This window comes from Ambystoma mexicanum, chromosome 1p (genome assembly GCF_040938575.1).
Source record: "Ambystoma mexicanum isolate Mex_15411 chromosome 1p, UKY_AmexF1_1, whole genome shotgun sequence".
NCBI lineage: Eukaryota > Metazoa > Chordata > Amphibia > Caudata > Ambystomatidae > Ambystoma > Ambystoma mexicanum.
Genome location: NC_090921.1, coordinates 298,861,258 through 298,879,000, shown reverse-complemented (window position 1 = coordinate 298,879,000; position 17,743 = coordinate 298,861,258).

Sequence of the window (17,743 nt, the reverse complement as noted above, 5' to 3'; positions counted from 1 at the left end):
AATTTGCCTGGAAGTTTCTGGCGTATCCGATTTTTATAAATTGGAATAAAATACCCGAAAGTGCATTAAAATACCGTTAGTTTTCATCTCCCCAGATGGCAATTTTATTTGTTGGATAATCCGGGTCACCATTTATTGGCGAAGTTTAGCTGCCAGGAGGTGGTCCGTTTTATTGGCTTTTATATAACACCTCTGTTTTAGGAATAAAAGAGCTTTTTCAGTTTTCTTTGTAATGTGAAGGTTTAGGTTACCAGTTGCTGCACGGAATGCTTACTACATTCCAGGGCCCGTATATGTTTCCATTTCTTTCATGATTTGTGATAACTCCTACTCTAATTCTATTTCAAGGGCCATCTGCTGTTTGCGTCTTTTGGCCTCAGCTGCTACTAGAATTCCCCTCATAGTGACTTTGAATGGATCCCAAACCATATTGACTGAGATCTCCCCACTCATGTTTAGATCAAACTATTAAGTTATTTGTGCAGCTATTTCATTCCTGACGGCTAGATCTTGAAGTAACACAAGTGGACATTTCCAGGACCAAAGCTGCGACTTAGTGGTTGGGATATCTAATACTGTAGTAATTGGGGCATGCTCTGAAAGGGTAATTGAGTGTGCAGTAATATGTGTTATACAACCCCACAATGGAGTAGAGGGCCAGACCTAATCGATTCGGGAGAAAGATCTATGAACACGAGAGTAAAAAGAAGGAACAAGTTACTTACCTGTAACTGTTGTTCTCCAGCATGGGTCTGGCATGGATTCACATGCTCATGAATATTCCCCGTCGTCAGGCTGGGAATCCTCGGTAAAGAAAAAATCAGTATCAGTTTCGTTTCTGATCTGTCTTTCTTAGTAGTAACCAATCACTGATCTCTGGGTCATACTGCCCCCAGCCAATGACTGCCCTCTCCCTAAGCCCCGCCTCTGGCAGCCATCCTCAGATTTGATAGCACGCCAAGTGGCAGTATGACCAAGTGAAGAGCCGCAGAGGGGTAGGTGGGAGGGTTTGCATGTGAATCCATGCCAGACCCATGCTGGAGAACAACAGTTACAGGTAAGTAACTTGTTCCTTCTCTAGCATGGGGTCTGGCATGGATTCACATGCTCATGAATAAAAGAATACATAGCAGTATACACATGCACAACCAGGGGAAGTGGCAACAGGCTCGACATTAAGCAATACAACAACTCAACATTAAGCATCTCTTACCTCCTCACCAGGCTCACCTGAAGCGAACAGGTTGCGCAGCACTGCTTGGCCGACCCTGGACTCCTCCCTGGAGTCCCGATCGACGCAGTAGAATCTTGTGAAGGTGTGCGTCGACCTCCACGTAGCAGCCCTGCAGATATCCAGCAGGGGTACACCAGACAGGAACGCCGTGGTAGCAGCGATCGCTCTGGTCGAATGGGCTCTCGGACGGCCAATGGACTCCCACACCCTGACCAACTTTGTCAGTCGGCCTCCCACAGGGGTGCTTCGGTGGGGGCCCGACCACGCGGCCAGGTCAGTCTTGCTTGGAAGCGGCCTTGCCGCCTTGGCCTCCTTGGCGACGACGGCGGGACCCCCCTTGCTTGCTGCAACCTCTGTAGGCCTCCTGGGAAGAGGAACGGGCCACCTGGCGGTAGGTGGAGGAGCCACCGCTGGATCCTTTGGAGGCACCCTGTCTGCCTCCAGAGCTCCGAAAGGGCCGTCGCTGCTGAAGCACTCCAAGGGCCCGGGCCGTCTCCGAGTCGGTCTTGATGGCCTGTAGAGACTCATCCACTGCCTTACCAAAGAGGTTGTTGCCTGTTCGTCCTCCTCGTCGCTATCTTCGATCACGTCAGCAGGGACCGTGCCCTGGGATCGAACTGTCTCGAACCTCTCGTTGAGGTTTATGAACCTCTCGTTGAGGCCTATGGACCTTTCGTTGAGGCCCCTCTCGGTCTCCACCAGTTCTTCCTCAGAGGCTGATTCCGAGTCTGTAACGGCCACCGGCCCCCCCTCTTTTTCAGCCGGGGGCTTCACGGGGGTCTTAGCGGTGGGCTGGGAAGAGGATTCGCTCCACGGCGGCAGGGATACTCTGGGCCCAGAGGCCGTTTCCATTGGCGTAGTCTCAGCCGGCTCCGCCAGGGTCGCAGAGACCACTTCGGTAGAGGCCTCAGCCGGGTGGATCAAGGCCCTCACCACCTTAGGTGCGTCCTGGGCCTTCGCCTTGGGGGGAGGGTCAACGCCTCGCTCACCCTTCGATATCGACCGGGTCCGCTCCAGCGACCTACCCGGGTTCTCGGACTTCCTCTTCCCCGAACCAGAGCGCTGGCTTGTGGTCGAACGTGCCGGGGAAGTAGCACCCTGCTTGGCAACCAAAAAGCCCGACCTTTTCGGCGCTCCTGGAGCGCGCGGACTTGCGGTGCTTGGCCTTCTGTTGGGACCCCGTCGCCGGGGCGCCCTCAAAGGACTTAGTAGCCCACTCAGCCTTCTTCTTCCCCTTCTCACTTGCTGTGCCCTTCTCCAGCCAGGAGGCGAGGCGGGAACGACGATCTTGTTTGGTCCGTTCCGAAAGGTTCTTGCAGAACGCACAGTCCTTCTCCACGTGCGTCTTGTCCCCATGGAGACAGTAGGGACATTGCGAATGCTCGTCCTCCTTGAAAACGTTATATAATCTGCATCCAGGGCAGTTCCTGAACAGCTTGGATCCGGGTGTCGAGCTTCCTTTGTCCTGGGCCATGTCCGTTGAGGTAGGCTGCAGATCTTCTGGAATCCTCCAAGAAGTGTAAACTCGATGAAAACTTCACCCTTGAGGGGCGTAGAAGAATTCCGAAACGGGTCCCTGTTATCGTAAGTAGAAACGGTGGAGTTTGAGGCTCGATTAAACCGAAAAAATGAGAAATTCTCCTGAACAAAGCGTGAAAACGCAGTAAAAAACTCGAGAGCTAAACACGAGGATTCCCAACACTTGAGCGTGCAGTAAAAATCTGAGGATGGCTGCCGGAGGCGGGGCTTAGGGAGAGGGCAGTCATTGGCTGGGGGCAGTATGACCCAGAGATCAGTGATTGGTTACTACTAAGAAAGACAGATCAGAAACGAAACTGATACTGATTTTTTCTTTACCGAGGATTCCCAGCCTGACGACGGGGAATATTCATCAGCATGTGATTCCATGCCAGACCCCATGCTGGAGAATAACCTTTTTCCTCTCCCCCCACTCTGAAAGTGAGCCAAATGTCTACTAACAATAGATTTACAAATATATCAAGTAGCCCAAGTGATGGGGTGGGTGGAGCACAGTGTGTTACCCTACTTCTGTCTCGAACTGGGACCCAAGTCAGATTAAAATCCTCCATTACTAGTAAGTCACCTTCCATAAATAATTCCAGTAAGACCATCACATGTTTCAAGAATCCATCCTGGTAGATATCCTGAGGGCAAATGCATATCTAACCTCCTTATGTTTTTGAATGCAAAGTATCTGGTGACCACTACTTTCTTTGACTGCAATTAAGACACCAGCAGTTTTGCTCGTGGCACATGCTTGAATTATTGTAGGATAATTTCGTTGGCAGAGTTTGTTCCTATCAGATTTTGATACATGGGTTTCTTAAAGCGCCACCAAATCTGGTTGGTGCCGTCTCCAGAAAGACTCCACCTTCCTACGTTTATGGGGCGTGTTTAGACCCCTGACATTCCATGTCAAGCACTTGAATTATAAATATAATGTAAGGTATGGCAAAGGACTGCGGAAGATTGACACATTGCTGTTATTATGAATCAAAACATAGCATACTTATGCATTACAGGTAAGGAACTATCCCAGTACACCCCCCTAATCCCACCTTTCCCCCTACAATCCCCAAAAAGAGTCGGCTGGTGTGAGCCACAGTTCCTAATAGATTCTGGGGCAACAAACCACGGCCGTGAGTCAACTGTATTCCCACGGCAACGTGCGGGGTAACCTAGTATCCCCATCTGTTACCTGAACAGGATGTTGTACTCCTCCTCCTCCAAAATTACCGATATTACAAAGCTTATTACTGTCACTGCTAGCTGTTTCTATTGAAATCACTTATTCAGATGGTTTAGGGGTAGGTCCTCTAAGACAAGCCTTCCAGTCCTCTTGCAAATCTTTCTGTGTACTTCCATGATGCAAAGAGTTTGACCATCCCCAGAGCTTAAGTTGTTGAGTCAGATGACCAAGCTCAGATACAGATGGGCCTTCCGGTCCCTCCTCTTCAATTTGTAACTAGGCCATGCCTGCCTCCCGGGAGGTAATCCTATGTTGCCTGCCATTGAGCGGAAAAAGCAATCCAAAGGGGAAGGTTCACTTATATTTGATCCCACGAGATTGTAGTGTTTTAACCACAGATTACATTTGAAGTCTTTTTTTGAGAGTGATCTGGAAGAGATCATGGTAGAGTCAGGGTCAGACAGGCTCATCGGCCTACTATATGTGGCCGACAGGGCCGGTGTGATTACAATAGTATGGCTCAGGTCTGGCAGGCTTGTATGCAAGCTGCAGCCCACTGAGCAGTCAGAGCCAGCTCGCACAGCATATGCATTCATTAAAGAAAGGTAACAGGCAAGTGTTACCTTTCTTTGAAGAATGCATCACGTAGGCGTGCTGGCCTGGCAGTGCCCTGGGCCCTGAGCCGATCGGGCGACGGCGTGGCAGCAGTTGTTGCATATGCAATAAATCGCAACAAAAGGAGCGGCTCATTTTGTTGTGATTCATTTGCAACAACACATTGTTGGGGGTGGGCCCGGGGCCGGTCGTGTGTGTTCAAGGGCTGAGCCTTAGGGGCTGAGCTCGTGCCTCTCTCTCACTGAAGTTTTCCACATGATTTGTGACTTCTCATCGTCTAAGCCAGCGGTATTCAAACTGTGGGGCGCGACCCCCTAGGGGTCCGCGGGTGCATCCCTGGGGGGCCCTGAGAGCTCAGCATGAAATATTTTTAAAAGACTAAAAAAATAAAGATTTTTTTTTTTAGATTGGAAGAAATGGGCAGGGGTGGCTCACATGGTCGGGTTGAAGCATGAAACTGTCTCAGGCAACAATGAAAAAGTGGCCCGCAGTTGTAAATGGATATTAAGTCCTTTAGTCACAGGCTGGGCCTCATTACAACTATGGTGGTACGGTAACAACAGTGCCGGTAAGCTACCGGCACCATTGCTACCGTACCGCCATAGTACGAGTTGTGCTTGCGGGTGCCTGACAGCCCGCCAGGTCTGACCCGGCAGGCCGTGCGGCACCCGCGAGCACAGCTAGTCAGATGCACCGGCACCATTATTAACAGTGCCGGTGCATCCAAGCTCCCCATTCCCATTGAGCCCCTAAAGGTACCGGCAACCACGAAAGGGCAATTATCAGGTCTGCATTAACTCGGCATGACCTGGTAATTGCCCATTCGCAGGTGCCGCACCCGGATGCAACTCCGGCGGCAGCCGTGCTGGTTTTACCGGCACAGCTACTGCCAGGGTTGTAATGAGGCCCACTGTTTCAATAGTACCCAAGGGGGTGCTTTGTGTTAAAATGTAAGTAAATTGTGATATATTCAGCAACAATGGTCAAAATTACTAACTGCATAGTTAAGTAACTCATCAAACTGGTCCACATTGGCCAAAATGGTGGCCCATTTTGACTGGCCCACTCTAGCATTTTACATTTTTGGTACATGCATTGCCCTATAGGCCAGTCCGAGCCTGGCGGCTCATCCATAATGGCGAGTGGGCGCCCACCCAGTGGCCCCTCACCCATTATGGAGGAGCTAAGGAGCCAGCCCAGTGAAACAGTGAGCACTCCCTCGGCTGCTTTTTCAAGCTGATGGAGTGCTCCTGGGCTGGCTGAACTGTCAACGGGAAACATTGTTTCCCTTTGACAGTTCAGTTTAGTTCCCCAGCTGCACATGCTCACTGAGCCATGCAAGTGCTGGGGCGTTTTGCTTCGCCAGCATTGCATAGCTCATTGGAAATGCTGGCTGGGGCACAGCATGTCTGTATGTCCGAGGGGGAGCTCCTGTGCCTCCTCGCACATACGGACAGAGCAGCTTAGAGCATGGCGTTTCAACACCCACACGCAGGCCAATGCAGAAGGTATGTTTATGTTCATTGTTTTTATTTAAACATGTGTATGGATGCCTGTATGTTTATGTTATGAGCGAATGTATGGTGATGGATGCTTGTGTGAATGATAGAGTGATTGCATGTATGAATGTGCAGCGCCTTGCATAAACACATAATCATGTTGATTGTGTTAGGCCCAGTGGGGCCCAGGGGACAGGGATGTTATCTTTTTACTGGACATCTATCATAGATGTTCAGTAAAAAATGTGATGCCTGCCCCCTGGGCCCCCCAGCACCAATTGCAAACTGTTTGGCTATTTACCAATGCTTTTGTTAAAAGTTTGCTCTAAATGCAACATTTTAACCCATTATTTAAAAAAATTCACAGGGGGAACCCCCCCCCCCCGAATCCCTCTTTATTGGTTTGGGCTCCCTCATTATGCTCGGTCGCTATGTCATTTTTGGGGGAAATAGTTATGCCCCTCCACTTAAAGAAATCACCAGCCGCCACTGGCCCTTAGACTGTGTTGGGAACGGGATGGGGGGAACCCAGGGACTATGGTGGGAGCACAATGGACGGGAACCATGGGATAGTGGTGGGAGCAGAGTGGGGAGAGCCCAGGGTGTGTGATGGGGTGGGGGGAGACTAGGGACTAGGTAGGAGTAGGACGAGGGAGCCAAGCGACTGTGATGGGAGCAGGTGACGGCGCGCAATACACACTGTCCATTTGGCATTTCTGGGGGGTCCCGACCTGCCAAAACTTTGCTCAGGGGGGCCCCGGCCAAAAAAGTTTGAAGACCACTGGTCTAAGCGAACAGGAAGAGACCCGTGCTGCTGAGACTCAGGCCGGGCTGGCCTATTTGGTCTGGAGCAGCAAAACTTGCTGCTTGCTGGCTTCCTGCGCCTGATCCAATTCACTCTCTTGCGTTCTGCATTGGTCTGATTTGCGAGATGAGACCACTCTCTGAGACCGAGATGAGCAAACAAGAGCTGAACCCTTAAGGTTAGTGTGGGACTGCCTGGGAAGAAGAAAAAACATATCCTGCTTACAAATATGACTGAGTGCCAGCCTTCGAGGTACTCGGTTACACGGACGGACAGCACCATTGCGCCACACAGAACCAGAACGCACCATCTATTAGGAGGGAGAAACTGTACTTCTGGCAGCAAATGAGTGAAGCATTCATGCCGAGCCATCAGTAAGCTCATCTCTGGGCTTGCCATGGTGAGCGTGTACTCGTTGATGCGTGTATGGGCCTCAGCACGCTTAAGTAGAGTAGTGGAGCAGTGGAGAAAGCGCCATTGTATGTACGTTGCATGTGTTATTTCGTGCACACTTCATGTGGTATATAAGGAGAAGCAATGAGGTCCATAGTAACGTTGAGTAGAAAAGGAAAGCTATCTGAAAAGAAACCATGTTCGAATAAAGCCCTTCGCGTCGTATTCCTCCCCTTTAAGCACTGCAATATCACCTACTACTAGTACCCCATTGAATACAACTGAGTTCGAGTTTACTAAATTGATGGTTGGTGTTGGAACCATTTCCGAGGGCAGCGCTACACTTCTGACCTATCCGGCGGCGAGCCTACAGCTAAACTAGGGTTCACAAGCCATTAAGGCCCTGCTGGGGGTAGTGTGCCCTAGTTACAAATGGTTTGTTTTGCACCTCTCCTCCCCATTCCGTGGCCACTTAAACCGTTAACGAGTGTTAAATAGCTTTTAATAACCTTGAATTTTGACAGCAATGTCACAGTTCTTCATATTATTAAGCGCCAGCAGTGTTGCTGTCACCAGATGTCTTGTATGGGAAGCGCATTTTGTATATTGGTGTATGCCTGATGACTTGTTTGCCTGTGCACAGCCCAAGGGATTTGAGACACGCATAAAACGCCTTGGACTGGTTTCTTGCTTGGTAAATGCAGCTGGGCCTGGGGGGTGCCCCGTGGGGGGAGTGTAAGTGGGGTGCCCCATGCTGTCCAATTGCAGGATGTCCTCCTTAGCATAATTTGAAAGGCTGCAGTGTGTTGCGGATGCGGGTCGGGGTGGTAGTGTGCTGGGGCTGCAGACAATGAACGGTGTTGGAGGTATGAGGGTGATGTTTGGGCGATGTCCTGAAATGCAGCCGTGTACTTGGAGTGAGCAGCAGGTGTGATATCACAGAAACTGTACACAGGCACAAGTGCCATTATCACTAGAGCAAACATTGCCTCAATACAGAAACATACTCTTTCAATGCACCCTGGCACCAGCGCATTGTTTATCCTACGCTTATTCCTTTGCCCCGGTGCAAACGTTCCTTGAAATTATATTTGTTTTTCACAAGGGCAAACAAGTGCCACTTGCCCTAGCACCAGTGCAAGGTTTCTGTAATACCACCCAGGAACACATCTCTTGTGCGCCGCCTGCAAACCCTACGCTTGCAGGGTTAATGCACGAGTGGGCGCAGCATAATATGCACAGGCACGAGCTAGGACTGGCCTGTCAGAGGCACGTGAGCTTTCAAGGTAAGCTAGTGCCACTGCGAGGCTGGCGAGGGAGGGGGCCGTCTCAGTCCCGTCCCTGTGGCCCAAAGACGGGCTGACTCTGTTCCCAGGTTCTCCACAGGGACTGGCCCCCCAGAGAGCTTGCAGGTGTAGCTCTTAGTTGTCCCCCTCCACCCACTCCCGTACAGCATTAATTGAAAGACGGCACCTCTGGGAAATGGCAGGGGAAATCTCCCACTTCTGCTCAGCAGGAAAATACGTCGCCTCTCTAACTCTTTACTGTGGGATCTCAAAAAGTATGTGCACGTGCTGTGAGCTGGCACAAAAGGAAGGCCAGAAAATAAGAGACCTGAAAGGACTCCTGAGACCCCCGGGGCCAGGCACCATCAGAAGCCCAATGCCACGGGACTGTACCCAAACACCTCTGGAAAGCAGATCGCAGGTTGCAGGTTCGAATCCCAGCAGGGCCATCTCAGCCTTTCATTCTTTTGAGGTCGATAAATGAGTACCAACACAGGTTGGGTTATATTGTATGCATATTTGTTCGATAAAAAAGCTTATTCATGATATATGTTGATCCATTCTTGTATGCAAAGTTATGTTATTTTATGAGTTGTGTTGTAATGTACCAGACACATGAACCCTCCATAAGTAGAATTTTGTGTAAAGTCGTGAATTGACGCGATTCCCGGATGATGGTCTGAGGGCCACTTTTTTTGCGGCGAGGGGTGGGCCCCTTTTTTGAGGCAAGGAGTGGGCCACTTTTTTATGGGTGTCCGTGCATATTTCTTGTCCCAGTCCGACCCTGGGTAGAGTTGGATCTCTGTCCCATTGTAGGGGATCGAAGATTGCTCCTGGGCCTTCCTTAAAATCTACTCCTTCTGTGAGTAGGAAGAACATGTGGCCAAAATATCATGTTGGCGAGCACCCTGGTCATTCCTTTGCTGACCAGTTCTATGTAGGCGATCCAACTAAATTGTAGGAGTCTCTTCATCCGGGATCAAGTCTGCAAAAATATCGAGTACAACGTCTTTCAATTCAGAGTCCAGAACCAATTCCGGTAGATTTCTAATCCGGATATTGAAGCGTTGAGATCTATTCTGAAAATCTTCACATTGTAGTTCAAGGTGGCTAGCTCCTCGAGTGCAATATCAAATTGTTTACACTCCGGATTCGATTCTGGGATTGCCCATTCGTTAGAATCCATCCGCTCGCCAAGGGTGGCTATGTCTTTGCCGAAATCTGATAAAGTTTGCCTGATTTCCGTGGGGAAGGAAGTGAACTGTGTGTGTAATGAGGCTGAAAACTTTTCTTGAAACTGCTGAAAACTCATCCTTAGAAGCAGCCATCGCTGTTCTGGGGGAACTAATTTCTTCGCAAGAGAAAGGTAACCCGAGTTCAATTGTGGTGTCCGTTGCTTGGCCCGGTGTTCCGCAAAGCTTTTTAAGCAGATTCTGTTTACTTTGATTATTTTGAGCAACCCTGGTGGACCCCAGCTGGGTACGTTTCTTTTTTCTCCTTGGCATAAAATGGGCACATTGCAGAGGCACAACACTCACCAATGGAAAGTGCTGTTGTGCAGTGTAGTATGGAGGCTAAATGTGTAAACACTACTGCTAGCCCCCGACTTGAGGCATCATTGTTATCTTGTAGATGACACTGATGCTACTGTGAGCCATCCAATGCACGTATTGATCTGCTGTTGGCCACTGTCCCTCCTATTATACTTGTGTAGATGTTACGCTCACCTGGTCTCTGCGGAGGCGTTGGGGCACAGTTGCAGCCCTCCCGGGGGTGAGGTTGCTCGATCCAACTTCGCCCTCTGCGCTTATGTGGTGACTGGTGATAATAGGTGATGCTGCTCGGGACTGCTTCTGCGTGGAGAATAGGGGGCGTGAGTATGCCAGCTTGTGCGCCTGATCCCCTTCCAGACCCCTTCTCCCAAACCGTGGTACCCGTGGGATGCGCTGTCCCTGGAAAGCTTACCTGTTGATTAGTTTTGGTGAGCACTCCATCCTGCTGCTTCTGGCAGGGGCGCTTGTATGATCTGGACCGAGTTCCTTCACTGGTCCCTTGCACGTGGTAGTCCAGTCCTGCTGCGACTAAGCCACTATACTTCAGGTCAGTGTTCTTGTTTGCCTTTGAGTTTCCTCGTCTATTTTTGTTGTATTGTCAAGTTTGTTGTCTTGTATTGCTGTCCGTTCCACTTTTGATGTTTGCTCTTTTGCTTTCTTCCCTTGCAGGTGATGTAGCCGGCCTGGCAGAAGCTGTGGAGCTCGAGCCGACAGCTGGAGGGAATGAGGAACGAAGCTGCAGTGGTACAGTAGCAGGTAAGTTTTTAACTAGGGGGCGCGCAGGGTTCAAATGCGGCACGGCCCTAGGACGGATGTTCTAACCTTGTCTTTCTTCTTCTTCACAGGGTCCGAGTTCGTGGATGCGGAGTGCAGTGCTGCGTTGTCGGGATCAAGATCACTGGATGTCAGGAGATTAGTCTGCCGATGAAGCGATGAAGCACCGGTTTCCTGGAGGTGAGTATGCAGGAGAACGCCTGGTTTCAAAGGTAAGTAAACTGGTCCAAGCGGTGGTGAGCGTCACGTTGCACGCGAGTGCACAGTAACGTGAAGCACCAGCCTTAAGGATGGAGCAGATTATATAGCTGAGCTACTGAAGCCATACCCACCTGGTTCAGCCTGCCTGCCACACCCTGCCACACCCAATGATTCAGCACATGAAGACCAGGCCTAGGGAGCCACACCCAATGAGTCAGCACATGAGGATGTTCTCTGGAATAAAGGCTTTCAGCTCCTGGAAAGTTCTTGTAAAATAAAAGCACTCCTGCACTGAAATAAAGTGTTCCTGCTCACATCTCTATATGAGCTTGGGGCCAAAGGCGCCAGGACTGAGCCCAGCCAGGGCCCCTGTGTTTATAGGTCCAAAAGGGACATAAGTGAGTCAAGTGACCCATTGCCCCATCACTAGATGGTGTGGTTTTTGTTTTCTGGGGCCTGTGGCCATGACAGCACTCCCCCTCAAGGCCCCTCTCATGGGTGGTTCCACTCCTGGCCCTGGCTTAGTGGTGTTATTGCGGTGAAATTGCCTGATTAATCGTGGAGCGTGGACATGCTCACTGGGTTCCTAGGTCTGATCTTGGAGTCCATAACCTTTCCCGTCTATAAGGTAGTATAACTTGGACCAGACCATCTTAGAGTCTAGGATCCTTTTAACTTTGTATTCCGGTTCTCCTTCAACTATTTCACGATCCGGTGGAGTATCGATCCGCGTACCTGGTCTCAATGGTTTTAGGAGGGAGACATGAAACACTGGGTGGATCCGCTTGTGGGCCGGTAATTCTAATTTCATGGCCGCAGGGTTGATCACAGCCTTCATAGTGTAGGGTCCCAGATATCTGGGACGGAACGCCTGTGTTCTTTTCAGGGGGATGTTTTTGGATGCTAACCAAATCTTGTCTCCGACTTGGTAGTTGGGAGCTTCACTTCGGTGCCGATCCGCAAACTGCTTCTGTTTCTCTTTGGCTCTGGCAAGATGCTCTGCTGCTTCCTTAAAAACCTCAGTGATGGTTTTGCGTAAGGTCATTACAGCGGGCATTTCTAATTATTCGAGTGGGTCGAAAACGGATGTCCGTGGATGTCGACCGTACAATATGGAGAATGGGCTTTGTCCCGTACTGGTGTGAATGGAGTTGTTATATGCGTATTCTGCTAACCAAAGTATGTCCTTCCAGGTATCCTCAGTTTGTTGCAGCATACACCTTATGTATTGCTCGAGGGTCTGTTTAGTCCATTCAGTCTGGCCGTCGGTTTGGGGGTGATGGCTTGTAGATAACCGGAGGTCGATTTTGGCAATTTTACAACACCTTTTTCCAGAATGCAGAGACAAACTGAGCTGCTCGGTCTGATATCAATATTGATGGGAACCCGTGTAGCCAGACAATCTGTTCCAAAAACATGGTAGCCAGAGTAGAAGCAGTTGGGAGACATTTCAGGGGAATAAAGTGGGCCATTTTGGAAAACAGGTCTACAACAACTAAGATGGTATTGTATACATTACAGGAGGGAAGGTCTGTAATACAAATCCATTGATAGCGTATGCCAAGTTGCTGGGGGTACTTCTAAAGGACGTAGCAGACCAACAGGACTTTGTTTTTGGGACTTGTGTTGTGCACAGGTGCCACAGGTTGCGATGAGCCCAGCGGAGTTGGTGTAATGATTGCGCTTTAGCTGTCTTCAGATATTGTAGATTGCAATGATCCGTGACGACGGTGACTGTATGTCTAGCTCCAAGAAGATAATGTCTCCAGGCTTTGAACGCTGCCTTAATTGCTAGCAGTTCTTTATCAGTGATTGCATAATTCAATTCAGGGGCTGAAAACTCGTGAGACCAGAATGCCACTGGATGCAACTGACCTGTTTCGGGGTCTCGTTGTGACAGGACTGCTCCCATTGCTATGTTGGAAGCATCCGTTTCGACCACGTTTGGTAGTTCTGGTCTAGGATGCCGTAGAATTGGTGCTGTGGTAAATGCTTGTTTTAGTTCCTGGAAGGCTTTCTCTGCCTGTGTGGACCAATTAAATTGTTTATTTTTCTGTAGTATAGAGGTGATTGGGTGGACGATATGGGAGAACCCGGGAATAAACCAGCGATAAAAGTTTGCGAACACGAGTACACTCTGCACTCCCTTTATGGATCTCGGTGAGGGCCAGTTAAGGATAGCGTCTATCTTGTGCGTGTCTATGCGTACGCCCCGTGGTGGAAGAATAAAGCCAAGGAATTCTACCTCTGTCACATGAAAGAAGCATTAAGAAGCATTTCTCCAATTTGGCATATAGCCGGTGTTGCCGCCATTTCTCCAAAACCTCCCGGATATTGTTGACGTGGCCCTCCTTGGTGGTCGAATAGATAAGAATCTCATCAATATAGACAAGTGCGCAGACGTCCAACAGTTAGCGGAGCACGTCATTCATGAAAAATTGGAACGCTGCCAGGGCATTACATAGTCCAAAGGGCATAACCTGATATTCATAAAGGCCATATTTCATGCGAAAGGCCGCCTTCCACTCGTCTCCTTCTTTGACTCTAAGTAGATGGTAGGCCCCTCGTAAGTCTAGTTTTGTATATATCTGAGCGTTTTTGACTTGATCCAAGAGCTCAAGGATAAGCGGTAACGGGTACCGTTTTGTACTGTGATCTGGTTAAGTGCTCTGTAGTCAATGCAAGTTCTCAGGTCTCCCTCCTTTTTAGGCACAAAAAAGAGGGGTGAGGATGCAGGGGACTTGGATGGACGAATGAAGCCATTTGCCAGATATTGATCGAGGTAGGTTTTTAGATGCTGATTTTCCTGTTCTGTTAGGGCATAAATCCGGCTGCAGGGAACTTGAGCTCCAGGTACCTGATCAATTTGGCAGTCATACAGTCTGTGCGGAGGTAGGGTGTTCACTTGCTCGTTTTGAAAGACATCTTGGTAATCCAGGTATTCAGGTGGTAGTGAACTGGTGAGGCCCAGTATGGTTTCTTTCTTCGACGAACCTGGGTTGGCAAGACCTTTTAATGAGAATCCCTTGCTATAACAGGTGTCGGCACAGTGTTGGGGAAAGGTCCGAACTCGTTTACGCCAGTCAATCCTGGGATTGTGGATCTCCAACCAGGGCATTCCCAATATCATATGGAACTGAGGAGCGCCGATGAAATCGAAGGTGATGTCCTCTTGATGACCGTCCTGACAAAGAAACGTGACCTTCTCGGTGTAATGCGTCACTGGGCCCGATGATAGCTGAGATCCATCAACTGCTGTGACGTTTTCCGAAACCTGCTTCTGTCGGAGAGGAAGGCCTATCTGGGTAGCCAGATCTTGGTCCATGTAACTTTCCACAGCCCCAATGTCAATGTATGCCTCCAAGGCATGTGTTTTCTACGGTTGCTTGTGGTTTACCACGAGCAAAGGGATGACTAGATGTGAGGTCTGTATAGGTTCCTTTTCAGTGCTTGACAAGTGGACCCCTACGCTTGCCGGGCATTGGAGTTTCCCTTAGTCCTGTTCTTCTTCTTCACCCATGTCAGTTTCTCCAACTGCTTTCCTGGGTGGTGTCACCGGGCAGTCTCGGAGATAGTGACCTGCCTTACCACAGTACAAGCAAAACTGCTGCTGTCTCCTTTTCTCCCTTTCTGCCTTGGTGAGTGGGCTCCACAAGCCTCCGACTTGCATTGGTTCGGACTGATCGTGTGATTTGGTTTGATTCTCACCGGGTCGCACGTAGACCGACCGCCCATCGGCCTTGACATGATCCATCTTCCGATCCTGCAATCTGTGATCGAGCTGCACTGTCAAGTTGATGTATTCAACACATCTTTCCGGGGGATTTACTACTTGGGCTAATATGTCCTTAAGTTTCCCTTGCAAGCCTCGGTAAAAGAGCGTAGTTTTTTTCTCCTCTGGCCAGTTAGTTTGTGCTATCAGACGACTGAAGGAAGCAATTTATGTTAGTAGGTCTTGATTACCCTGCCGTAGTGATAACAGTTCATTGTCCAGAGCCTGCCCTGAAAATAGTTTCTCCATTTCACGCTGGAAACCTCCAAAGTCTCAAAGCAAAGGATCATCCTGGTTTACCAAGGGTATTGACCAGTCCGCTGCACTACCTCCCAAATATGAGAGTACAAATGCCACTCTCGCTTGATTGTTGGGGATTGCCTCAGGTCTGCACAAGAAATGTAGGCGAAATTGATTCATAAAGATAGCATACTTATTTGGGTCGCCTGTGAAGCGTTCTAGTGGGGCCACGGGAACCCCCCCTGGAAGAACCACCTGTACTGGCATGGGCTGTGGAGGCGCGGCAGGAGGGGCATGCCCCGGCAGTGGGACCTGGCCTGCCTGTGCCTGGAGAATTTGCCTTGCTAGTTAATTTGTCCACTCCCTGTTCACAATTAGATCCCTCCTTAGGGCATTGGTTTCCTGTCTTGAGGCGTGAACTTCAGCCCGTAACTCTCCCAGTAATCGGGCCAACTGGTCAGTTTCAGAAGTTTCCATCATCCCCAGGCAGAGATTCAAAGAGGCTTCGCGTTCTGTTACGCTCACTTGGCCTCTGCGGAGGCGTTGGGGCACAGTTGCAGCCCTCGCCGGGGTATGATTGCTCGGGTCCGACTTCGCCCTTTGCGCTTATGTGGTGACTGGTGGTGATAGGTGATGCTGCTCCGGATTGCTCCTGCATGGAGACTAGGGGGCGTGAGTATGCAAGCTTGTGTGCCTGATCCCCTTCCTGACCTCTTCTCCCAAACCATGGTACCCGTGGGATGCGCTGTCCCTGGAAAGCTCACCTGTTGATTAGTTTTGGTGAGCACTCCGTCCTGCTGCTTCTGGCAGGGGCGCTTGTAGGATCTGGATCGAGTTCCTTCACTAGTCCCTTGCACGTGGTAGTCCATTCCTGCTGCGACTAAGCCACTATACTTCAGGTAAGTGTTCCTGTTTGCCTTTGTCTTTCCTCGTCTGTTTTTATTGTATTGTAAAGTTTGTTCTCTTGGATTGCTGTCCATTCCACTTTTGATGTTTGCTCTTTTTATTTCTTCCCTTGAAGGTGATGTTACAGGCCCGGCAGAAGCTGCGGAGCTCAAGGAAACAGCCGGAGGGAATGAGGAATGAAGCTGCAGTGGTACAGTAGCTGGTAAATTGTTAACTAGGGGGCGCGGGGTTCAAATGCGGCTTGGCCCTAGGACGGATGTGGAGTGCAGTGCTGCGGCGTCGGGATCAAGATCACTGGATGTCAGGAGGTGAGTCTGCAGATGAAGCGATGAAGCACTGGTTTCCTGGAGGTGAGTATGCAGGAGAACACCTGGTTTCAAAGGTAAGTAAACTGGTCCAAGCGGTGGTGAGCATCACGTTGCACGCAAGTGCACAGTAACGCGAAACACCGGCCTTAAGGATGGAGCAGCTTATATAGCTGAGCTTCTGAAGCCACGCCCACCATGTTCAGCCTGCCTGCCACACCCTGCCACGCCCGATGAGTCAGCACATGAAGACCAAGCCTAGGGAGCCACACCCGATGAGTCAGCACATGAGAGTGTTCTCTGGAATAAATGCTTTCAGCTCCTGGAAAATTCTTGTAAAATAAAAGCACTCCTGCACTGAAATAAAGTGTTGCTGCTCACATCTCTATATGAGCCTGGCGCCAAAGGTGCCAGGACTGAGTCCAGCCAGGGCCCCTGTGTTTATAGGTCCCAAAGGGACATAAGTGAGTCAAGTGACCCATTGCCCCATCACTAGATAGTGTGGCTTTTGTGTTCTGGGGCCTGTGGCCATGACAGTAGACTTCATTATTACATGAGCGCGTCTTCAATAATGCCTCCCCCACCACCTGCACCGTTCCACTTGAAAGGGCTGTGTATACAATGAATTCTGTGCTGCCGGCGGGGGGAAGGACTCAATGCAAGTGCTGCTGAAGCTATCTTGTAAGGCATTTGGGTGTGTGTTCATGCGCTTTGCAGACTTGCAAACGGGAGTCACCAGTCACTGTGGCCGTAAGCATTAGAGCGCTGCTTCTGCTCTGTTGGTCATAGGGGTCTGGACTTGCCTGTGCCTGGAGTTTGACAGACTCCAAAAACAAAGAAAACACATAATCCAAATCAGGTCAAAACACATGAGAGAGTGAGCACAGAAATGAGAATTCTCCCTAACAAACTCTTAGCACCAACAGTGTATGTTTAATGTCCTTACTATTCTGTGGTGGAGTGGGACCAAGATCTTCCTCCCGAGCTAAGGCCCCTTTCGGGAATGGGAGAGTTTCACGACCTTCGTCCAGGAGCTACAGGACATTTCTTAACCAGATGTCCTTTTCCTCTGCAGAACTTGAAAAGGCCTACGGTTATCCGTCTCCTTCTTTCTTCTTCAACAAGAGGAACCCTTGGAACACCAATTTGATTCATTTTGGAGTGTTCCATATCAGTTCTGAGAGGAAGCGAATGGGGTTTCTGACACAGTCCTGTGGGAGCAATGTTTTCTTTGTTCAGATCTTCGCTCTTGACGTCGGGAGTCAAGTTGTAGGCCCGTCATCAACAGGTCTGAAAAGGAAGCTGGAGTGGTATCTGAGGTAGTGTTACGTCTCCCACTACCCCACACACTTACCTGGGTCCACGTAACCCATTGACCCTCAACCATCCTGTTAGAACACTGTATGGCAGACCCGGCGTTTATCGCCCCTCCCTTTCTTGGCAACTGAAC